This window comes from Triturus cristatus, chromosome 5_2 (genome assembly GCF_964204655.1).
Source record: "Triturus cristatus chromosome 5_2, aTriCri1.1, whole genome shotgun sequence".
Lineage (NCBI taxonomy): Eukaryota > Metazoa > Chordata > Amphibia > Caudata > Salamandridae > Triturus > Triturus cristatus.
In genome coordinates, this window is record NC_140588.1 from 698,686,538 (window position 1) to 698,711,963 (window position 25,426).

Below are 25,426 nucleotides of genomic sequence, written 5' to 3' on the forward strand. Positions count from 1 at the left end.
GTTTGATAACCTACCTATATCAGCATTCATCACCCACGCCCACTGACCTGACCTACCTCTGTTAAGTTCCCTTGACTTTTGAGAAGAAACATAATCTACTGCATCCAAATCAATAAAATTGCTCAGAATACTACCCCCATCTTTACCCCTTCTCTCTGCTTGTTTTTCTAAATCCAAATTCCTAAAGAGTTGGCCTAAATCATAAACATTTCTCAAAACCGCACTCTGAGCATGTGCTAGAGTGATATCTTGTGACACGACATTCTTTTTAATGTTCACTTTCACTAAATTCAAAGGTGTGTTTTTAATTATATCACACATGCTTTCAGGAACATTTCTGTAAAAAGCACTTTTATCTGCCAAATTACTGTGTGAATCACTATCCATAATATACACCTTACCTGCTTTTGTGTCAGGGTTTGTCAACTCCCTCCACTTCTCTAAGGACCTTATCGGTCCACAATTCAATAAAATTGGGTAGTCCTGAGCCATGCGCCGTCTCATTTTCTGCTGAGATATGCCGCTGCCAGTCATTAAGCAAGCGGGCGTTTTCTCACTATGAGTGTCTTCACCTGGTGAGAAAACCTCGACTAGGCCTTCTTGTAAGGACGCCATCTTCACAGAGTGTAACGCTCTAGCACCACCAGGCGCCACACCCAAAATCTGCGCTGCCTCCCTAATAGTGACCGGCGTAACTGCCTCCACCCTTCGAGCTCCTCCCTTCCGCCTGGAAACTCCTCCTGCACACCGCCTGTTAGACCGCGCAGGAAGTGCGCGACTCCTGTTTTTCGCCCGCCGCTACATTCTCTTTCCTTTCCTCAGCCAACACCGTTGCAACTGCCTAACGTGAGCCCGAACCACCTGCCCCTCCCACTTCTGAGGTAACTTTCGTTTTTTAGTTGAACCCGTCGTTTTCACTTTATTGTTAGCTAATACCGGTAAGCATGCAGCCACCGCAGCCGCTACGCCGCCAGCTGCCCTTTGTTTTGGCCTCTCCAAACGTACCCACACCTCACCCAGAACACCAGGTTTTAAAAGGTACGCCCTCCCTGCGTCGCATAAAACCCATTTCGCCCTACGCACCTCCTCGTTACCCCTCATTGCCTTATATATGCAAAAGAGAATTAAAACCTATATCCGGCCTTACCTGACTCTAACTACTCTCCACTCAAAATGATTTTTCCCCCTCAGTCTACCCGTGCTTGGCACTGCCTCACGAGTGCCTTCCCGCCCAAAGGACATCCTTATTTAGACTACCTACGACCCGTCGATGTAGCCTGTTCCATTGTGCGAATTCACCCAGTGGGTGCTAAGGCCAAGCTCCCCCTGGGACCCTGCATTCCGTGACGGGAGGCACTCATAAGAAGTGTGTGGCTCCCGCAGCTCATGCCTGGGTGAAGAGTGGACCTGTTTGCACTCGGCCGTGACTGGACGAGGCTGCACAACCCCTCTTGGATTTTTTTTTCTCACCAGTGAGTCGAAACTTGACTATACCTAACTTTTAGTTGGCTAAAACCAGCCTCTGTACAGTATGGGGAAACGTAAGTGTTTGAGGAGGGTCACTCAACTCCGCCCCATTAAAAAGTCACCACTATCGACAAAATGCTTGAAAGTGTTAAAGTGGTTATAGCCACTGAGATAGAGCTGACTGAAAGGAGACTCTCCATAGGAGGTGGTGGAGATTCCTCCCTTCGTATGGCACCTCTCCCCTCAACCTCATATGCGGTTACCATTGAAACCCCTACTCCAACTCTAACTGTGGCTCAACCTGACACTGCTTGTAATTCTAATGCCACGCCACCTAGGGCTACTACTGTAGATGCTTTGACTTGTGAGAAAAGCCCAGAGGATTAAAAAAGCAGGGATAAAAGTCATGCGGGATGTTAAGAATAAGTAGATCTCCCGTCGTGGTCAAATGATGCCTACACCTTCTGCTAAAGCTCCCAAAACTGTCTCCTCAAACTGTGAGGAAAGATTGGACACTTTCAAACCAGGCTGGCTAGACTACTTTATGGGTGCTCTGATGAATCAACCCCAAGATTTGATACGACTAGAACTTACCCCCTTAATGAAGAAGCTATCTGAGCTAGAATCTCATGTGAATCTCACTTTAAAAGTTAGCCCACACCAAGAACGTCTAGAGTTAAAAGCTGAGCCTGCCCACTTAGAGGCATCTACAATCTTAGGTACGCCTGGGAATCCGAACATTCGGACCCAAAGTGGTGACCCAGGCTTGTCCCAGGGACTCGAGAGCGCCCAGGCTGTGGGCTATGGTGTACCCGCAGTCCAGGTGTTATTGATCTTAGAAGCTTCCAGGGTCCTCCGGCGAGAAACAAAATAGGTGGCTCATATCCCCAATGATCCAGGAATCTTCCGGTAATCAATCTACCCCCAGAGGCTTGCCTCTATGTGGCTGTGCTGACTGGGGTCCCGGGGTTAAGAGATGGCCAGAGGGAAACACAAATGGAACTGGGCAACAAGTGCCTTAATTGGCTGGGAAAAAAACAGAACTTTCCACCCTCGATGGCAAATAACATCTTGATTACACACCGTGTAGGGTGGTTAGGGAGGGGATTGAAGGACTGTTCTGGAAATTGTGTGATTATTAATTTTAGAGATCCTGCAGTGGTTCACAAACTGTTGTTTAATGGTGGCTCTGAATATATGGGGGCTCTGGGCTGACTCTCTTACCTCTGGGAGATATGTACAAGCCTCCCCAGGGATCACAACCGAGGAACTACGAAACCTTTAAGAACCCTGTATTTTTGTATCCTCTGCTCTCAAATGCTAAGCAGCCTCAGCCAGGTGGTTTGTATAATGTCCCAGTATACCACAGGTTTGATCCTCTGGATCTTGTTGATTGACTTGAACCAAATAGTAGTCCTTACTCTGGTAGGTCCAAATCGGAAGTCAGTAAGGCAGCAAACTAGGGGGGGACGCCTGATTGTTATAATGGTCCTATTATTGTTGGGACTATGAATTCTGGTCCCTTTGTGATCTCGCAGCATGAAGACATTATGGGCCAACCGAGAGCCCTTATCACCGGGGAAAGGGCGAGCTCTGACTCACCCTCTGGGGTGCCAGTCCTGTAGGTCTCAACGTGGGTGATCCCAAAATAATAGCTATGGTAAAACACCCGGTGGGAGGGCGTAGCGCAGTGCAACACTGTGGAGTGGAGCCCTGTGGGCTTGCACCTGATGCAGGGAACTACAGAAAATAAGGGTAGTTTCATGGAACTTTGCAGGGCTTGACTCTAAGTTGGGGAACCCAGACTGGGGAGCGTATATCAACAAATTTGACGTTGTTTTTCAAGAAATGCAGCTAATTCGGAAAATTATTCGTCCTGACTTTTCCTTATTTTCTGTTGAGGCAAGGTGCCATGGTCAGGGAAGACCCTCTGGGTGATTGATGATATGGATTGGGACACGTGGGCATGTAGTGATGGAGTCAGAATCCGTAACCGATGATATCTTATGTGTAACCGTCAAACTCCACAATGGATGCCTAGCCAGTAGTATTTATAACATTAATCTAAGACTATCTGCAAATCGTCAGGAATCTACTACCATTGATGTGTTAGCCTCTCATATAGTAGGGCTTCACCCTGATATTTTAAAAGTAGGTGGAGGTGACTTTAACTGCCAGTTCGAACCTCTTGATTAAGCTAGTCACACCCCTATGTCAGAAGAGGACAGGAGGTTGTGCTAATCCCCGCCCTCAATATTCCCCTAATTATGAAATGGTCTCCCCTGGCCGTAAAATTAAATGCTCTATCATTGAGTCATAGTATCCGAGAGTGCAACGGAAGGACAAAATCTGATGAAGAGGGGAAGCACACTTTTAACAGGATAGGTAGCACCTGTCTAATTGACTATATTCTTGTAGATGTTAAATTATGCCCATTTTTAGTGGATACGGCTGTTGTGTTTAGGCACAAAAGCAATCACAATGTACTTGAGATGATTTTGGAGTTTCCTATGGCCCATACCCAGCTAGCTCTTCCCCAACCACTGGATGGCAGGTGCAAGCTTACTCACAGTAAACGTAGAATTCACAGCGTGCAGTGGCCTGTTCAGAGAAGGCAATAAGATCTATATATGCTAAGAAGGAATACTCACTGGGGGAGCTTTGCAGTCTTAACCTGGCGTCAAATCATGAGACTGATCTAATAAAGATCAGAGAAGTACAGAACTCCCTTTTTGATAGCATAAAAACTGACTTTCTCAGAGAAGCAATCACTCAAGGGCCAAGGAGCAGTGTACCATCCTGGTTTAATCGACAATGTAGTCTGGCTAAATGTGCTCTGATTAATTTGTTTAAGAGCAACAGAAGGGGAGAGATCCTGCACTTTCAAAGGCAAAAAGAGAATTGGGATAACCAAAATTGGCAGTTTCTATTATCAGCTGCAAGGGAAAATAATCAAATCCTCTTTTGGAATCTAATTCCTACTCGTAACAGGGAAGGTTTCCACGTTATGCGTCTTGTGCATAGAATATTCCGCCTTCTTCCTTTGTCTGTATGTAAAACCTTGGTTCCGGGACTAGTTATCAGTCATCTGGACTACTGCAACGCTCTTTTTATTGCAGCTAATGAAGAATTACTGAATAAGCTACAGGTGGTACAGAAAACAGTGGTGCGGCTCGTCACTAATATGCCCCTAAAACGTCCTTCCTCCCCTCTTGCAACAACTTCACTGGCTGCCCATTCACCAGAGAATTAAGTTCAAAATGTTATGCATTATACACAAAGCTGTAAAATGGCAAAGGACCCAGTTGCCTAGCTGATAAACTCATCCCCTACCAGCCGAGTAGGGCCCTACACTCTGGCGAGAAATCTTTCCTCATTACTCCTCGCTTCAAGAAAGCCTGTACAGAAGGTAAAGCCGTTTCTTTTATGCCCCCCCTGTTATGGAATCAACTGCCCCTTAAACGTTGGAGATGCAATGATCTTTCGTTCTTTAGGAAACTCCTTAAAACCAAACTCTTTGCCATTTAGTTCTTTGCTGGTTCTGTTCTTGTACTGCTCCAGTGCGGAGATACCCCTTCAGGGGTGATTCGGGCGCTCTATAAATTAAATTAAATTAAGGTAATTCCAAAATCGATAATAATGTTGCCACTGAGGCCTGGATAGCAATTTTTTCTAACTTATATCAAGTAATGCCTGGTGAGGATACATCTACCTCACCAAGGGCCTCATGTAGGTCGCCAAATACCGGTCGGTAACGGCCGATTTTCGGTAATTATACCGTTACCGACCGGTATTTTGGCTTTTGGTATGTAGGGGGATCATTTTTGAATTCGGTAATTTACCGAATCGGTAAAATTACCGAATCGGTAATTTTACCGATTCGGTAAATTCCGAATACAAAAATGAGATGTAGGGGGAGTGTGTGGGTGATGTTTTGAGTCGGTATTTACCACCAACTAATAGTTGGTGGTAAATAATGTATGGTTGTGTAAACGCATGTGATAGCGCTTAGAAGTGTGCAATGTGGCAGACATACATGCCCTTAGGGCATGTATGTGTGCCACATGTGCACACATGGCCGAATCAGGGGTGCAACAGGGTGTCAATGTGACACCCTGCCACCCTTGCAAGTGTTCCCCCCATTACCGAATCGGTATTTACCGATTCGGTAATGAGGCATACCTTCCCATCAATGGGAAGGTATGCCTCATTACCGAATCGGTAAATACCGATTCGGTAATTACCGAATTTTACCGATTCGGTAATATTTTCCGAAGGATTACCTACATACAAGTTACCACTTCTTAAATACCGATTCGGTAACGTTCGGTATTTAAGAAGTGGTAACTTGTATGCTACCTACATGAGGCCCCAAAAGAGCCAAGATGCATGGCGGGGATCAAAGGCTAGGGTGCCAGCTGCGTCTTCTGCAATCTCGGTGAAGGAAGCAGCAACATGACCTATGAGGAAGCAGTCGGGGCCGTTTTCACAGACACGAAGAAGCAATGGGTTCGTTTCTGGTCTGTCACTTTCCCAGAGGAGCTGTCCGTGCTGTGCTTGGCAACTTCACCAGACTTGAGCCCGGCCACTATGAGGCATCCCGAGGTGGGGTTATGGGTTATGTAGAAGTGGAAACAACTTCACAAGTGAAACAGTCTAACTGTGAGCAGATCCAGGCGTTCATTTGAGAGCAGGGCCTTCAGAAACTGCAGGGCTGCAAGTAGGCAGAAATGCTCAACCCGCAGTTAAGGTGCCTTTTTAGCGTCCTGTGTGCTGCCTCGCCTTCTAGCCTTCTCTCTTGACTGCAGTGAGGACCTTGCCTGTCCTCACGGTGCCAGCTTTCTTTTATGCGGCAGCCAGTAGCCATTTCCTTCTTTCTAGCCCAGTGTTTCAATTCCCCCTCCATGCAAACTTGTGGTTGCTTTGCCTCTTCTGTGCCTTTTTTGCAACTACTTTGTTATCCCCTGTTCACCCTGTGGTACTGCTGCCACTACTAGCACATCCCTTTCCTCTCTCTACCACTCCCAGCACCCGGTGTTACCCTATCCTCTGATTCCCCTGTTCATTCTTGCTTTCACTGTGTCTTCTTGCTTTGTGTGCTCCATTTCCTGCCTTTTGCCTGTTGCATACTTCCTATGTGCTAACTTTGCCTTCCTTGTTAGCTGTTGCTCCTGCCTTCCCTTTGATATAATGTCTTCTTTTCCAGCCACCTCTCTTGGCTGGAGTTCACAACTCCTTGCATTGGCAGCCATCTTCACCCTTCCTTAGCACCTCTAGGACCCTCACTCCAACTAGACCACTGCCGTAAGTAGTCTGCCAACAAGGCCACTTTTGAGATGGTGGGGAGGGAAGAATAGTGTGCCAGGGACTTAGAAGTCACCTTTGGAATGAATTACCACCAAGCGTTGAGCCGCGTTAGCTATGTGTCAGGTGGGGACACACTTGGATAGCAAGACAAGCAGGTGCTAGTGACACTGGCATCGCAACTTGTCACCCCAAAAATGGGAGAGGTGCCCTGTTGGTTAAGAAAGGGACAGGGTCTCAAAGTGAATTCACTAATAGAAAAAAAAACTTTTCTTGAACACACATTCACTGCCGCATGCCATCCGTTCAATATAGCTTCTGATCGAAGGGTTAAACCTACCTGTAAATACTGCCCCTAGACCCCATGTTATGTAAAACAGTAAAATGTATTACACTTTCATTTATATTTAAAATTATAATATAACATAACGTTTGTGACAGTGAATGTGTGTTCAAGAAAAGGGATTTTTTTATTATATAAGTGAATCGTAACTTGTCACTCCTGTGACCTTTCTGTTCCCCTCATGCTGGTAAGCTGCAAGCTTTCCTGGCTTCTCTCGGATTTTCACAAATCTGAAGCAGCTAGTGAAGGGTTTAGATCCTACAAAAATCAGTTGAGGCATCGTCTGATCATCTTACCCCATCCGCCTCTGCCCGTGACCTGATTCACTGAGGACATCCCCTGAGACATGGACCTTATGTGTGTTTCACATCCAAGAAAGATGCATCAAGCATGGGTCTATGCACTCTCTGCCTGTGACTCTAGTCTTTGTAATCTGCACTTTAGGCTTACCACCACTTCTGGGGTGTGTGTAAATAAATAAACATGTCTAGTTTACAGGTTAGTGGCCTTTCTATTCCCCCATCCTGTCTAGTAATCTTCGGGCTCTGTACTAAACCCTCAAAGTGAACAGTACAGTTAACCGAGTGACCATTCTTGTAAAGGGTTAGTTAGCACATGACCGAGTTTTACTGGGGACTTTGTTCCAGCGTTGGGCTTTTATGTTTGAAGATCAAAATGATACAGTCCACTGGGTTCAATTGAAGATGACTAGGTCTACAGTTCCCAGAATGCATAAGGTACTGTATTAACTAAAGTCTAGAACTGAAATATAGTGTTTGCAATGATAGTTGAATAAGTGGTGGCACTAACTGCAGGGCATGGACATATATTCTAATTGCTTCACAGTGAGAACTAGAGGCAATGAAGTGGTGTACCAAGGAGCAACACTTCCGGCTGTTGCTAAGTGCATTGGCTGATAACACATCATCACGAGCAGGTACAGGTTATAAACGTGCTTTAGAGCCTTGGGGGGTGAACACTTCATCTCATTCAGGGTGGGGGGAGGGGGCAGAGCTTAATGGGGTCGTGCTCAGTCAGTAGGAGATGCAGGTCAGGTTCGGTTCGAGTCAGCCGGCGTGCTGTCACCAAGCTGTGTGGAGTGAGATTATGACACGGAGTTTGTTTACACTTTCCTCAGCACAAGTTAAGGTTGGTCAGATGGGAGGGAGAGAGACTTCGGGAGGTAGGGGAGGGAATGCAGGGCTGCAGAAGAGATGACGTAGAGGAAATAAAACAGAAGCGGGGTAGAGAAACAAAGAGCAGAGGTGAAGTGGGAATAGGGGAGAGGGAGAAAACTGGTTAGAGGGCAGAACGCAGAGTTTGATGGAAGGCGAGAGGAAAGAGAGCAGAGGTAGAGCGGAACAATGTCAAATGAGGAATGGAGAGCGGTGACAATGGAAGGACAGCAAAGGTGCGCATTGGAGGGGGCTAGACAAAAGAGCAAGGGTATTAGGGAAAGAGAGCAGAGCAGGGGTGCCGAGGAGAGATGTGGCACTCATGGTGGAATAGGGCCATCTTCAGTGGGAAACTGGGCCTCACCCAGAGTGGAATTGGGCGGGGTCCTCCTTAGGAACATTTTGGGCACCAGTACATATGTCTTGACAAATCAAGCACTGGCTGTATGAGCAGATTTCCTACGATAAAATAGCAGCCCTTTTAACACAGACCACAGGAGCCAACAAATAAAAACATGATAATCAAAATGCATGATGTCAAACAGGGTTTCTACTCGTATGGCCACTTTCTTTGAGGCAAACTAGGTTGTAAGTGGATCAGACAGTTTCAGCCATTTTCTCTGCCAAGCTGACCACCTTCATCCTGACTTGATCACGTGAGAGGGGGATCCCACTGCAGCTCCTGAAGTAACCTCCCTCACCACATGCACATCTGTCAACTCATAGTTGTCACCCCTTTCAGACAGTGTGAGCCGTGTCTCCCGAACTCTGGCTGTCTTTGACCATTTACTAATACCATTTACAAATAAGCTCCTATTTACCTTTTGATGTAACTGGCAACTATACAACATTTGTGCTAGACATGCCCAACAAAGACTGAAAAACAATGTGCAAATCAGTCTCTGATCCATAGAACGCGGATTTATATGAAGTGCCCGCAGGGAACATATTCACCCGTTTGAGACTTCTATGCTGATTTGTATTTCCCATGAATCTCAAATATGGCCTGCCAGGACCACCATAAGGATGATGTTGCCATGCATAGCAAATCTGCCTCTTAAAACCAGCTATTCATGGTATGTTATGTCTATTTCTAAAGTGCACTATGGCCCGCAAGCGTGTCCTGGCAGTGACCAGGTATGTGTGCCTAGCCCTGCCTATGGTAGATTAGTTCAATGAAAGGCCAGGTCTTCAGCTTCTTAGGTAATTCAAGAAGAGAGGAGAAGGCTCTGATGTGGAGTGGGAGGTCATTCCACACTTTAGGAGCGATGTAAGAAAACGGTCATACTCCTGGTCTGGTAATGTGCATGAGTGGGATGTGTGGGGGTAGGAGTTGTGCGGAGCGGTGGTGTCTGGATAGTTGATGAGAGGAGATGTAACTGTTCAGGTAAGTGGGTCCTGAGTTATGTTGAGCCCTGAATGTGCATGTGGGGAGTTTGAATTAAGCACGTTTGTGTATCGAGAGCCAGCGTAGTTCCTCGAGGTGTGGTGTGATCTTATACATGGGATGTTAAGGATGAGTCTGGGTGAATGGTTTGTAGTCTTCTAGTGAGTTGCTTGGTGATCCCAGCATGGAGGGTCCCATTGTCCAACTTGCTGGTGAATAGGGTGTGAGTAACCTTTTCTATAGTGTTGCTTGGAAGCCATTTGAAGATCTTCACCAGCATCTTCAGGGTGTGGAAGTAGGATGCAGTCATGGTGTTGACTTGTGAGGTCATGTCCAGATTGCTCTCCATTATAATTCCAAGGATCGTGGCATGGGTTCAAGTTCGGCCGGCCACCACTTGGAGTCCCAGAGTGAGGTGTTCATTTCAAAGATCACTACTTCTGTCTGGTCTGTCTTGTCAGTGTTGACTTTGTTGGCTTTCATCCAGCTAGCGACTGCAGTCATGCAGACAATGAACTTGTTTCTTGCATTCGGGGTCTTTTCCAAGAGGTTCAGTATGAGTTGTGTGTCATCTGCGTAGGAAAAAATGTTGTTTTCATGTGCGCTGATGACGTTGACCAGAGGGATATGCATTGAACATGGTGGGACTGAGTGATGAACCTTGAGGCACTCCTCAGATGAGTTTGCGGGTTCCAGGCTGGCAGCTTGTGTTCTATTCAATAAGAAGGAGCAGATCCAGTGGAGAGTGGGTCCTTGGATGTCAATTTCGTGGATGCACCTGATGACGATGGGGTGTGTGGCCGTGTCAAATGCTGCAGAGAGGTCCAGGAGAATGAGGGCTGCCGTGTCTCCTCTGTCAAGGATCACACATTCTGTTCTGTGGTTGGGCCCGAAACCAGACTGTGCAGCATCGATGAGCTGCTGGTTGCTGAGGTGGTTGGTGAGGCATCAGTTGATTAGTTTCTGTAAGATCTTTGTCGGGTATGGTAGGAGGGAGATGGGTCTATATTTGTAAAGTGTGGCAGGGTCAGCGAATGCTTCTTGAGCAGGAGCATGATAATGGCATGTTTCCAGGTGTCAGAGAATGTGGCTGAGTCTATGGAGGCATTGGGGAATTAGGGATGGGTGTTAGTGCTTTGCTTATTGGTAGGAGTCCTTTGGTGACAGTGTGGCAGGGCCATGGGTAAGATGGAGTCCCCGAGTTTATGGTCTTCATTGTACCAGCGATTTCGATGTTGATGTCGGATGGCCACTAGGTTAGGGATTGTTCCCAGGCTGTGATGGGAAACTGAGTTACATTGGTATTAGGGGCCAGTTGTGGGCCGAAGTTGCTGTATATGGAGATGATTTTCTTAGACGAATTCAGAGAGCTTGTTGTAAACACCTTGGGAAGGGACGATATTGTTGGAGGTGGCAGGAGGCACAGTGAAATCTCTGATGAAGGTGCAGATTTCCTTGCTGCTGTTAGTGTTGACATCAATGCAATCTGCAAAAGCTGCACCCTTGGTGTTTCGTATCTGCTGATGGTAGCACCCTATGGCTGATTTGAAGATGTCTTAATTTGCAGTTTCTTGACTTGTTCTCCATTTGCGCTCCAGTTACCTGCAGTGGTGTTTGGTCAGCCTGTGTTCCTCTGTGTACCAGCTGACTTGTGATCGGGCTCCTGCTTTTGGGTTGCCTTGAGAGGAATCAAGGTGTCAGCGCATGTAGTGATCGAGCTGTAGAGGATTTTGATGGCTTTCAGCAAGTTGGTGGTCTGCTTGGGCCAGTGCTCAGAGAGGGGGGAAGCCCACTCCTCGTGTGAGATGCTTTTCCAGCTGCAGTGGGCAGTTCCGGTAGTGGTAGGTCTATGAGCATGTGGGAAAAGTATACCGAAACTGATGAGGGCGTGGTCTGTCCAGGTCATAGTTTCTGGCTTGTTGACTGTGATGTTGCTAATTGAGGAGGAAATCAGGTCCAATATGGTGGTTCGGTAACGTGCAGGGTGAGTCCATATTTCTAGAAGGGCCATAGAGTTTGGGTCGATGTGGTCTTCTAGGTGAGAATTAAGGTCTCCAAGGAGGATGAAGGTTGTTGTCTTTGATGATGAAGGGTTCAATAAAGTCTGTAATGTCACTGTTGAAATTGTTGCAGGGTCCTGGTGGTCTGTATATAACGACACCGCCCAAGGAGAAGTTGTCCGTAATGTGTCTATTGACCTTGAGGTGTTCCATGTAGCTGGTGGGGGTGTCCGTGTCGCTGGTGCAGCTAATGGTATCTTTGAATGTGATGGAGACTCCACCTCCAGGCTTGTGCTGCCGGTCTTGCTTAACGCTCTTGTAGCCGGCAGGGATGGCTGTAGTGATGTCCAGTGCAGAGGTTGGGTTTAGCAATGTTTCCATGAGAAAGAGCAGGTCCGGAGCTTGGTTATGCAGTAGATCCAACATATCTGTGATGTGTTTGGTGAGCACGTGGGTGTTGAAGAGCATGTATGCAAGTGTAGCATGTTGTTTGGGTGGTGTTTGGTCTGTATGACTGTGAGAGGGTGACTGGTTTGTGTAAGTGTGAGCGAGTGGGTTGCTGGGGGCTGTTGGTGCAGGAGTGATGGGTGTAGGGTGTGGAAGAGCACATGTGAATGCTCCTTTCTTGTTGTGGGGTGCGGTGTGGCAGCAGTGCAGTGAGCCACGGCCCAGGTTAGGAGCATGAAGCTTGGGAATCGGAGGCCAGGGGGAGAACCAGGGTTCCTGAAACTGGGCATGGTCCACGCATGGATTGGCGCAGACCGGCTTGCATTTGGCGAACTGGTGGCGTGCCAGCTGTGTGTGATTGCTACGCGTATGCGCTGCAGCTGCTATTAAATATGTCTGGGGAGGGAGGAGAGCAGGGTACCATGGGCAGAAAACCACTGCTGTCAATTCCTGTGCAAATGGATGATGGGAAATCCAGTAATGTCAATACCTGTGTTGGTGGATGATGAGATAGACCTTTTGCAATACCTGTAACAGGGCATAGATATCATTAATGTTTTAGATGCCATGACATTGACGTCCGATGATGTGAGAGGCCCAATACAATCAGAAGCCCTGAAGACCCCGCAAAGGATTTTATATCCGGCCTCCCTCCAGCGGAATACGTCATCTCCATTGCGAAGGTGTACACCAGGACGGACGACAGGAAGAGTTTGGAGAACCTGGACGTGACCATCCCTGAGTTCGGTAGCAGGATGGTGCTAAGCAGCACGGGCCCGGCAAAGAAGAATCTGGAGAGGGACATCCGGCCAACTGATCATCCTGGAATACCGAGAAGGGAGCCGGACCCACTCCAGCAACATAAAGGATCCAGTGGCGCTCCCACATGATCATAGCACACTGAGGTACGTGGCCACCTCAGGGGGCTGTTTGTAAAAGATTTGTTAGACACTAGGACGTCTGAGCTGAAGAGGGGAGGGGGTTAAAGTGGTTTACGGAGCCAGGGTAACCTGCACGCAAGTGAGACACTGGTGGCGGTGCATCCGGGTGTTTTTTTTTAAACCCCCTCACTCCTTAACTCTTTAAACCACACACATATGGGCAGGTTGTCCTAAAAGAGTCTCTCTTTTGTGTTTTTTTCCTGAGTGACCTAACCCTCTGAGTTGGACCGGAAGTGCCCAAGTATCCAGATCAGAGGACCCAAAAGCCAGCAATAGAGACTGTCTATTATAGCTTGTGGAACGATAAAGATTTATGTTTGGCCCTATACCTCTCCTTGTCATCCTTCAAGTGCCACAGCATAGTTAAGATAAATATCAATACAATGAAGCATCTGTCTTGCATTCCAAAGCACCCTTTAAAAACTAAAGCAGAGGCAGGGATTCAAACAGTCACAGACCTTACTGAACAAGGTGTTTTGGTGTCTATTGTTCACAGATGTAGTATGCCCATACTTCCTGTCAAGAAGGTGGGAAAAAAACAATGTGTATAGATTCTGGCAGGACATGGTTGTCCCTAGTTTCCTTGTGGTCCTGAACCCACCACCATCCTTTCCTGTATCCCCGCAAATGCCCAATGGTGTATTGTAGTGGACCCATGTTCCACTTTCTTTTCCGTACCCATTTACAAACAGTCAGTTCCTCTTCATGTTCTCACTCTGTAGATTTCAATTAGCATGCGAGAGGCTCCATCAAGGCTTAAGGGAGTTTCTGTAGATCTTTTCCCAAGCCTCATAGAAAGATTTGGACACCTTGGTTTTCCTGCGGGTTCTACTCTAATTCAATATATTGACAATCTTTTAACATTTATTAATTTGATTTTTATACCTTGCTACAGCATATTAAAACCTTAGTCTTACTGCACAGTTTCTGGGGACCGGAAGGTGTTTCACATGCACCTAACTCCGATGTTTCTGGCAATAATGGTAGAAGTGCCTTGCTAAAACTGCTAGCGTACATGCCTTCCCGGTCAAGCCGAGCTTATTAGTGCCATGGCACAGAATGTCTCGGAGTGAATCAATGCCATTCTTTTTGAAGTAGCTCTATACTAAGTACCCAAATAAAGTGACAAAGATTACTCACTAGCTGCACTTTGGAGCCCACATTCCTTTTTACCAGGTACAGTTTGCTGATGTACGGAGCAACATGAAATGTTGCTTTCAGAGCTAGGAGTTTTACATAATCTATTAGCTGATATTGTGTATTTAAACCTGATAATATTTGTGAACCTCACTTAAGGCCAGATGTATGAAAGATTAGTAAATCGATAACCAGTCACAAACTGGTTACTAACCACAAAAAATGCCTTTACCTATACAGAGAAAACACAAAGACATGATGGACGGAGTGCTGAAACTTTTCAGACACTCACCCCCAGTCACAGATCTGGGTTGAATCCATCATTGTTCTTAACCTCATTTCGCCAACCCAGTTCAGACCTGGCCAATTGTAAATCAACCTTGACCCTGTGCCTCATGGAAACAGTTCAGCCTGAACTGCCAAGCCAGGTCTTCCCTGAACCGGAAACAAGCATCCTTGGACCTGTTTCAGGGTAACACCCCTCATCAGCCACTAGCTTGAATCTAGTGGCGAAGTGAGCAAGGGACCCACGTCTGGGCATACCCTGCTAACTTAGGGCAAACAAAGCAAACACAAAGAGATGATGGACAAAGTGCTGAAACTTTTCAAACACTCACCCCTAGTCACAGGTCTGGGTTGAATCCATCATCGTTCTTTAGCACACTTCACCACCCCAATTCAGACCTGGCCATTTGCAAATCAGTCTCGACCCTGTGCCTCATGAGAACAGTCCAGCCTGAACTGCCAAGCAAGGTCTTCCCTGAACCAGTAACAAGCATCCTGGGACCGGTTTCGGGGTAACACCCCTCATCAGCCAGGCTAGCTTGAAACCAGTGGCAAAGTGAGCAAGGGAACCAAGTCTGGGCATACCCTGCCAACTTAGGGCAAACAAAGCAAATACAAAGAGATGATGGACGAAGTGCTGAAACTCTTCAGACACTCACCCCCAATCACAGATCTGGGTTGAATCCATCATGGTTGTTGGAGTAAAGCTATCCTGGCTGATCAGGGGTGAACCCCCGAAACCTAGAATGCTTGGTTCCAGTCCAGGGAAGACCTGGCCTGGCAAGTCGGGCTGGACTGTCCCCATTCTCTGTACTGGGGTGAATGTATTGCATTGTTCTGCATTCTGTCCATCAATTGTTCTTTTTGCATTTGTCACCCCCATTGGGATGGGTAGCCCAGACGTGGGTCCCTTGCTCTCCATGCCACTGGAGTCAAGCCATCCTGGCTGATTATTATTTCTGGTATTTATAAAGCGCGACACTCATCCCATAGGATATCACGGCGCTATAAGAAAAAGGGGGACTATTGAGATTTATGCAGAGGGAGTTAGTTTTTTGGAAAGAGGTGGGTTTTTAGTTTTTGCCGGAACTGTAGAAGGTTTGTAGTGTGTCTAAGATCCATGGGTAGCTCGTTCCATCTTTTGGCCGCCAGATGTGAAAAGGCTCGTCCACCTGTCCTTGCCCTGAAAATGCGCTTAGGTTTTGCCAGGGCTGAGTTATTGGACCTTAGGTTCCTGTTTGGAATATAGAATTCGATTTTACCTTGCAGGATTGTAGGGCCTGTTTTGTGGAGGGCTTTATGCGCGTGACAAAGTATTTTGAAGGTGGCTCGTTGACGCATTGGTAGCCAGTGGAGTTTTCTTAGGCATGCGGATGCCGAGTCTCGTTTGCCTTTGTTGCATACCAATTTGGCTGCCTGGTTTTGTAAGACCTGTAGGCGGGAGAACAGTTGCTCATTCATCCCTTCGAATAAGGCATTGCCATAATCCAGGCGGCTGACCAGAAGGGCCTGGGTGATTGTGCGCCGGCAGTCCAATGGGATCCAAGAGAAGATTTTGGCCAGGAGTTTCAAGATTGCCAAGCCTTTGCCCCAGAGTATGCGTACGTGGTCTTTCATGGACAGTGCGTCGTCCATCATGATGCCAAGGTTTCTGGCGTACTGTTTTGGGGTGGGGGCTGTTCCCAGTGACGATGGCCACCACGTATCGTTCCATGATAGTTTGGCTCCTCCGAACAGTAATATTTCAGATTTTCCGGCATTGAGTTTAAGGCAATGGTTGCTCATCCATTCTGCCATTTCGGAGAGACAACTATGTAGTTTTTTCTTAGTTGTTTCCAACCCTTCGTCCATAGTCACTATCAGCTGTGTGTCGTCGGCATATGAACATATGCCGATGCCCCACTTTCTTCCAATGTCGGCTAGAGATGAGACATAGACATTAAAGAGAGTGGGGCTTAGTGAGGACCCTTGTGGGACCCCACAGCCAATGGGACGGGGTTGTGAATGGAATTGACCCATATGCACTGCTTGGGTGCGGTTACTTAAAAATGATTTGATCCATTTTAACGCTGTGGCTTGTATTCCTTTACTCTGGAGGGTTTTTAGTAGGCATTCGTGCGATACCGTGTCAAACGCCGCTGACAGGTCTAGCAGTATCAGAGCCACAGATCCTCCTTTGTCTGTGATGCATCTGACACTGTCCGACACTGCCAGCAACGTTGGTTTGGCTGCTGTTGTTTGCTCTAAAGCCAGTTTGGGTGGGGTCCAGGAGTGAGTTGTCCTCCAAGTATTTGGACAGTTGTGAGTTGACCTTTTTCTCTAAAGCCTTGGAGAGGTAGGGGAGCTGGGAAATTGGCCTGTAGTTCTCTGGGTTAAGGATGTCGGATCCGGCTTTCTTCAAGAGGGGGGTTACAGATGCTTGTTTCCAGGATTCTGGAAAGGACGCAGAGGTGAGGGACTGATTAAAAAGTTTGGTGATGAGGGGGCAGAGTGTTGGTACGATTTCAGAAAATACAAAATGTGGGCAGGGGTCTGCAGGAGAACCGGATTTAATTGTTTTGAGAACCGCTAACAACACCTCTTCGGAGAGTGGTTGGAAGTTGGTTAGGCATGGGGAGTTGCCTGCGTCTAGATAGACGTTATCTTTGTCGGATGTAGGTGAGTTTTCGTCAGGGCTGTCGGATGGGGTAATGATGTGGGAGGAGGTAAAGGTAGAATAAATTTTGTTGATCTTTTCAGAAAAGAAGGTGCTAATCCGTTCGCATGCCTCAGTTGAGGGGGTGAGGGTTTGTGAGGTACTGGATGGATTGCTAAGCTCTTTTACGATTTTGAACAGCTCTTTAGCGGAGTTGTGATTACCGTAAATTTGTTGTGTGAAGAATGCTTTTTTTGCATCTCGAATGGCAGAGATGTATTGTCTCCGCTTAGTGATGTAGTTAGCTCTGGTTTCGGAGTCTTTAGTTTGTCTCCATTGGTGTTCTGTTTTTTGACATTCCCTTTTAAGGCTTTTGAGGATGGGGGTGTACCATTTTTCATTGGTGGATGTTTTTGTCCTCATTTCCCGCGGGGGTGCTAGTTTGTCCAGCGTTTGGCGGATGCCGGTTTCTAGCAAAACGACGTTGTTACAAATAGGTGAATCATCTGGTAGGGAGACTTCTATTTCACGGAAGTGATTTTGGAAGTTGGAGTCGTTGATCAGTCTCCAGGCTCTGTTGGTGGTGATGGGGGTAAGTCTAGTCTTTGCGGGTTTACCGGGGAGTTTAAAAGAAAATGAAAGCATGGAGTGATCGGACCAGGACAGGGGGAGGATTTCTTTAATGCAGGTCGACTCAATGTTAGCAAGGCATACCTTGGATCTCCTTTTTACTATGTGCGTAGGGCCCTCGACCAGCTGTTTAAGTTGCAGGATTTCCATGTCGTACTTTAGCTGTGTTGATCCAGGGGCATCGGTGTTTTCGTAATGGACGTTGAAGTCCCCAATCACCATGTAATTTTTGTGTTTCAAGCACGATGGGAGCAGCTGGTTCAGTAATTTGGCGCTAACGCTGGTTTGTTGTCCTGGCGGATTATAGACGACTGCACCTGCTAATATGATAAAATTCTCTGCGAGAATTTTAAATGATAGTAGCTCATGTTCGGGATAGACAGTAATTGTATCCGTGAGACATGTTAGGTGGTCCCTGAAAATCACGGCGACTCCACTTCCTTTCTTTTTGCCTTGTCTGTTTTGTGTGATTATTTTATATTCAGGGGGGAGGGCGTTGGCCAGGTCTGGAGCACTGGCGTCGGTTAGCCATGTTTCAGTGACAAAAACCAGATCCGGGCTCTTAGATGTTAATATGTCCCAGATGTCTAAAGCATGTTTGGGTAGAGATCTGGCATTGAAATATAGGCATTTTAGTTCCCGCTGGTAACTGGTGGAGAGTGTGTGATGATCCGTTGGGAGTTGGCCCATGCTAGCCCATCGGCATGAGCGGCATGAGATAGGTCCATAGGATAGACCAGGGCCAGTTTGAATGCATGGGAGCGGTTTGACCGCTATGGTTGTTTTGTTAAGAGCTAGCAGTTCGTTGCGGTTATAACGAATGGTATCAGCCATGGCTGGGCTGGAACCTGTAGGGGGTATAGCCCCTAGTCCCGTCCGGTCGCGGACGGGCGCAGACGGGCTTGCCTTAGGCGCGCCTTCGGCGCGCAATCGTCGCGCCCGCTGCGCTTGCCCGCTGCGCGACCGGGGGTTGCACATACTTTATAGTGCCCTGGAGTTGTGGGATAGAGGGCGTGGCCTGCAAAAGAGGCGTGGCCTCCGCTCGTGGCGGGAGGTCACGAGGGGGGAGAACGCGTGTGACGTCAGCGCTGGCTCCGCTGAGTGCACGGCAGTTCTGTCCGGTAAGTGGTTTGGACACACAAGTAATCAGTGACAGTAATTTTAAAATAAACAAGATATTCAGTGACACACAAGTTTTAAAAATGCAAATGATCTTTCTCCCGGCTTCCGTCTCAGGAGTCGACCCTTAGTCTTTGCGAGAGCTCAAATCACGGCGCTTTTATGTGCGCAAGTGTTTGTTTGTTGGGGGCGTGGCCTGCAAAAGGGGCGTGGCCTCCGCTCGTGGCGGGAGGTCGCGAGGGGGAGAACGCGTGTGACGTCAGCGCTGGCTCCGCTGAGTGCACGGCAGTTCTGTCCAGTAAGTGGTTTGGACACACAAGTAATCAGTGACAGTAATTTTAAAATAAACAAGTTATTCAGTGACACACAAGTTTTAAAAATGCAAATGATCTTTCTCCCGGCTTCCGCCTCAGGAGTCGACCCTTAGTCTTAGTCTGGTGAAACCCCAAAACCAGTCCTAGGATGCTTGTTTCGAGTACAGGGAGGACCTGACCTGGCAGTTCGGGCTGGACTGCTCCCATTGGGTGCAGGGTCAAGACTGATTTGCATATCACTGGATTCAAACTGGAATGGCATGGGGAGCAACAAAAAAAAGGATTTAGGCCCAGATCTCTGTACTGGGGTGAATGTATGACATCGTTCTGCATTCTGTCCATCAATTGTGCTTTTTGCATTTACCTATACAAAGGCCATTTGATAGCTATATCTTTTTCACTCAATAAATAGCGATTCATTAATTTACTGACTACAAATAGTAATTTAATATTAGTGAATTCTTAATAGTAAATCACTTTTTAAATGTACGAAAGATTCGCCAATAACAACTAGTCACAGAATGCCAATTTTGCACATGCAATTTACCACCAAATGGAATCAGGTGGTAAACAGGTGCAACCCATATAAACAGGCCCAGAATGCCTTTCACAATGGCAGCTTTGTATGTGATGGCGAGGACGATGCAGATATTGGCTGGACTGCAGGGGAGGAGAAGTAGACAGGAAAGGATATTCAGGGTCAGCAGTAACCTCTTTCTTGCAAACAGGAGACTTTTGAGAAATACAGACTTAGTAGTCAGGTTATTTTGGATCTCCATGCAGAACTTAAACCATAGCTACAAAGAAATACGTTAAGAACCCACGCCAGACCTACCTGCATGGAAGTACAATGCTTCACCTCTTAGTCTCCAGTAGTTATCAAATGTCAGGTAGTGGTTCCCAACGTGCCTTATCTAGATTATTTAGGCATTTTCTAGATGTAATGTTTGCAAACATTATTAACCATATAATTTTCCCTCACAATGACCAAATTACATTTTTATTGAATAGCACATTTGCCACATTTCATAGGTTGCATTGATGGTACTCATGTAGCTATGTGCCCACCATCTGCTTATGAGTATTAAAAAAGAGGAAACATACTTACTCATTCAACATACAGGTTGTGTGTGACGCATCCTGTAACATCACAGACAGAGTAGCACATTTCCAAGGCAGCAGGCACAACTTCTAAATATTTAAACACTGTGGTATTTACAGTCATCTCGCTAGGGGAGATTTTGGTGATGGACATTTACATGCTAAGTGTATTAATAGATATTATTACACACAAATGCCTGGGTTATTGATATGAATCATTAATACCATTTTTACTTTTTTTTATATAAGATGTTGGTTATGCTTTAGTGCCTTGGATTTCAATTCCATATCTAAACCCAAGCACCCATAGTGCGGGAAGATACAACAATACTCACAAAAGAACACCTTCTGCAGTTAAGCAAACCATTAGAGTCTAGAAGGGAAGATTTAGGTGCCTGCATAGGTTTGATGGAGCACTGCAATATAGCCCTGAAATCTCCCGTAAGATTATAGCTACCTGGGCTATATTGCATGATATATAGCAACTATATAGGGAGTCAGATTCTGAAGATAACGAACTGAATCTACTACTATCCAGATGCTTCAAAAGTAGCCGAAGGATGAACACGACAACCAGACATTACTAATCATTACTTTTATAGTAAGTATTGATAGAAGTGTTTTTCTTTTTTTACAAAATCCACAATATAATTGTATTGCTGCATCTGAAAGTAAACAGAACCTTTATCTTCTGGCTTGTAATTAGTAAATAATATTGCTAAGTCACAATACTTGTCTCAAAGTATGAACATACTTAAATTTGATCAAACAAAAAACGTGAAACAATGGCAACCACAAAGCAGTTGTTCAATGTTTTTTCTTCCTCTCCCAATGCTGCCCCTTTTCTGAGGTTGCAGTAGTAGCAGGTGCAGGCACATCAACACCTTCAGCGTGGTTACGAGTGTGCCGCACACTCATAGCTTCTGAAACAGAGATGCAATTTAGGCTTGAAGCCTCTTCAATTTCTCCACCACCTCCTTGACCATCAGTAGCTATTTGTGTGTTGGGGATGCTTTCTAGGGCAGTGGTTACACAGACAAGGCCAGGAGCCACATCCCCACTATAGTGCCCCATTTCAACTTTGCAGGTTAACCAAATGCCTTCCAAAGTGGCAGTAGCATGCGCAAGACAGTGAACCGATTGATGGAAACTATTGATACGCGAGACATATTGGTGATGTCAGCATCTATGTGACACACTTTCCTGTTGCATAACAGGACATAAATGAGTCACTGCCTCAATATGTTAGCAAGTTTTCCCACAGTGATAGTTTTATTGTCCTCTACAGTATTATAAACCTTTTTAAAACCATATTTTATTGTTTTTTTCAATGGCCTCTAACTGTTTGCTAACTCCTTTTATACTTTTATGTTGTAGGAGCTGCACTGACAGCATGGATGCCTCTAAGCTAACAGAGGGCCTGGACCTTAAAGTACTGCAACACCTCTGGAAAATCCTCGTGCCCAATCCCCTTACCCTTATAGCCAGTGGTGGAATGTCCCTAGGTGTTGGAGATTCCTCACACTGTTCAGGAAAACCTCAGTGTGCTGACTCTTGTCCTGTGTCTTGAAGGACCAGGTGGTGTGATAATGTATTGAAGCACATTAACTTCTCCAGTTCAGATTCAGTGCTTTGAGGTGCCCCTGCATCAGTCTCTAGTCCTCTCTGTGTTGGCACATCTGCCCAAGACCAGACTGTATATTACTGTGATGATATATAACAAAACTGTAGCTTTAAGTTTTTGTTTTAAAAAATATATTAGCTATTCATACTAATGTGGTTGTAGAAAGTAGATTTTGTTACATTCTGGTATTGTATGGGTCATGTTTGAAAATTTCTTAACGCTTGTCCGTAGGCTACATAAAATGATAGCACTACGTGTCCCATAATGCTTTGCAAAGAGAAATACAAAAGCTCATTTGGACTGCGTATTGCATTCTTTAGCTCACTTTGCTAATATTTAAAACCAAGCCATAAATAGCTTAAATAAATCAAAATAAATAAATATCAAGTTTAAATATAAATATTGAAAACAATTCTCTTACCTTCAGCAGTTGAGGGTGGCATTGATGTGTGTATATTGCACTGAAACGACTGAGTCTTTCAGGCCCAAAGGTTGACTCAGTGAGTTCCTCAAGAGGTGTTTGTGGTGGCTGAGGAGAGGGTCCTCCTCTGTACCACGTGCCTCAGGTAGGATCCTGGCCACTCTCTCCTTCGTTCTTGATCTCAAGTCATACCATTGCTTCCTCATTTTGTCGATGGGACGATGCTTGGCACCCACTGAACTCATTTACGCCAGAATACTCAGCCTCATTGTTTTTTGAGAATCAGCCACATTTATAGACAATCTTCTAAAGAGCTCATCATTATGAGGCACACATTGAGCCAGATGTACACACTTTGGATTCAATAAAAGTGGTCGCAATTAGTGCACCGACGTTTGGCTAATTCAGCTGTATTTTACTAACCGACTTATATTCTTCACAAAATACTGAATTGCAATGGGTCGCAATCCGATCTACCTTATGAACATTCATGATGTAGGTCGCAAATTGCGGTCCACTAGTATTTACTGCCATCACTGGGATGATGGTGGTCTGGGGGGTCAGCAGACCACCATATTTGTGATTTGTTCTAAAGAAAGCATGATTTTAAATTGCAGCCTGAAGATGGTTTCATCTGTGAAATCTCTTTTAACTAGGATACACGCACGTTTTCAGGTGTCAGCGGAAAAATTGTGAATGAGCAGTTGGGTGTAAATTAAAACCATGCATATGCATATATTATGCATGATGTAATTTATGCCTGTTTTGTGATCCAGGCCAGATATGTTCATTCGGACCTTTAGACTGTTCTCTGAGTACAAGTGGAAGTAAGCCTGTAGAATGACATATTACAAGATCTCTCAGAAGGCCGAGGGGATTGTACTCATTACAGGCAGTGCACATTCTGCAAACCAGGGCTATGGCTGCCAGCTCACCCTATTCTCTGCCCATCTTACCACGAAGCCTTAAGGGCAGTTCATGTGTGGGCACAGGCAGGGCATGTGCTTTGTTTGAACTAGAGAGTGCCTACTAACAAAATAGAGCTCTGTTTCTGTTCTCTTTATGCCCTTTCTCCTGTTGCTTAAAGTTTTAAGAAGGGGGAATACATGAATTAACCATCAGTATTGTGATCTACTTGAATATTATCCAGAAGCAAAATAAATAATAATAATGTTTTATTTATGTAATGTTTTCACTTATGCTTTTTTGCAGAGATCAACTGTATACGCAATTATCGCCCAATCAAAATTGGAACTCCTTTCATCAGACTTGCAAGACCATCTTAGAGTGAATCCACCATGGCGATCACATTCAGACCCCATTAGCAAGCACATAACTCACTGTGATGTCTTACCAGCCTGTAAGATTAAACCAAACACATGAGCAACTAAGAGCTAACAGGATCTTCTGGGTTTTATCCATGAAAAGAGACTTTCCATTAAAAGTATGCAAATGCTACTAAGACGTCTTGGTGCTATCCAGGTAAAGTGTAGCAGAGAGCTGATGTGCTAGAACTGACTAATAAAAACGCACAGTAGCCCCATTAAAGGGCTGGCACATCCATATAAATGTATGTCTTGCTGATAAGTGTTCATATAGTCTAGTAAAGTGATGCCACCTCTACTGGGTTCTATGAGTACAGTGTCTGCTCCAATTAGAAGCCCAGTGGTAGACCTACCCCGCAGTGATGGTGACCATCCCGGTTGCAGCAGTGCGGGGTTGGTCTACCACTGGGCTTCTAATTGGAGCAGACACAACACTACATGTGTCTAGTATCCCGCTGTAACTGATGAGGTGCGATCTTACAAACATTAGGTTGGTCTCTATACCTGTGGGTACCGTTCCCGTAGGTACACTACGTGGAAGGTAGTTTTTCACCTCACCATTAGGTGTAGATAGTTTTTCTTTTTATTTGGTCCTGAGGAATCGCCACAGATCATTCTTGACTACTAGGCGAGAAAAATTTCGACCATTTAGGAGTAGAGCGCTTTTTTGGCACATAACAGCCAGATAATCGCCTTTCCTTATCATTATTTTAACCAGGCTGGGATCCTTACAGAATAAAACTTATTTAGAGTATTCCCTATGATTCCCTCCCCTGTTTTATCTTGCACATCCACCATTACATCTACAAGTACAAGACCCCTTACACCCACTGCACCTAAACGGCAAGGACCTAAAGATCTCCGGTAAAGCACCCCTTCGTGATGCCCATCGGGTACTGCAGCGCCGACCCGACGAGGAGCAGGCCCATATGATGAAGCATGACACCTAGCTTGCTGGTTGTTTGAGGGCCCTAGTTCCGAAAGGAGGATTTCCCCCTCCTCCTTGGAGGACAACCTATCCACGTGACATCACATAAACGTTCCTACTTTGTTCTTTGAACCACTGAGGCACTTAGTGCTCCTTGCAGCATCATATCTGAGTCTTAAGTCTTGAACAAGGAACCAGGCAGGGATGCCCACTATCACCATTATTATTCGCATGGCAATTGAGTCATTAGCTAGTGGTCTGCGGAGGAGGCTCCATCAGTGGGAAATTCGAGTGGACAACATGATGCATGTGGTCTCCTTGTAAGCAGGCCATGCGTTATAATATTTAAGAGACCCATGTAGATATGTCTCACTCTTATCGGAAGAACTAGAGAAATATGTGGCAATGTCGGTTCTACATACTAACTGTGGTAAATCTAGGATCTGTCCTTTGGGCAGACTGTGGCAGGCAGAAGGATACTTGCCTGTGAGTGTAGGACTAGAATGGGAATGAAGGTGCTTCAGCTATCTAGGAGTGTGGGTAATGTGCTGCCCAAGAGCCCAATATACACTTAATGTGGGCAGACTGAGAGCTTGATTGGACCGCTCTGTAGCATTCTGTAATACACTCCCCCTCTTGATTAAGGGCTTAATATGTGTAGTACAGATGGTCTTCCTCTCCTGCTGTCATCCTCAAAGTACTAAAGAAAACAAGAAGGGATGGTGCTCCTAGCCCTAATGGCCTCCCATGGTTCCTATTCAAAGAAAATCCACAGTTCTGGGCTTCACCAAAAGATGGCTCTTGGAAGAGGTCCCCGAATCATGGAGGGGTTCTTTCCTTCAC

General features: G+C 45.9%; 1 long non-coding RNA gene across 1 annotated transcript; it reads left to right on the top strand.

The window, feature by feature from the left end:
- The first annotated feature begins 615 nt into the window (after positions 1 to 615).
- On the top strand, positions 616 to 23,512 carry LOC146829146 (uncharacterized). The gene is made up of 3 exons (XR_014961918.1): positions 616 to 881; positions 12,686 to 13,028; positions 21,663 to 23,512. It is a non-coding gene; the product is annotated as an uncharacterized LOC146829146 (long non-coding RNA).
- The last annotated feature ends 1,914 nt before the right edge of the window (positions 23,513 to 25,426 follow it).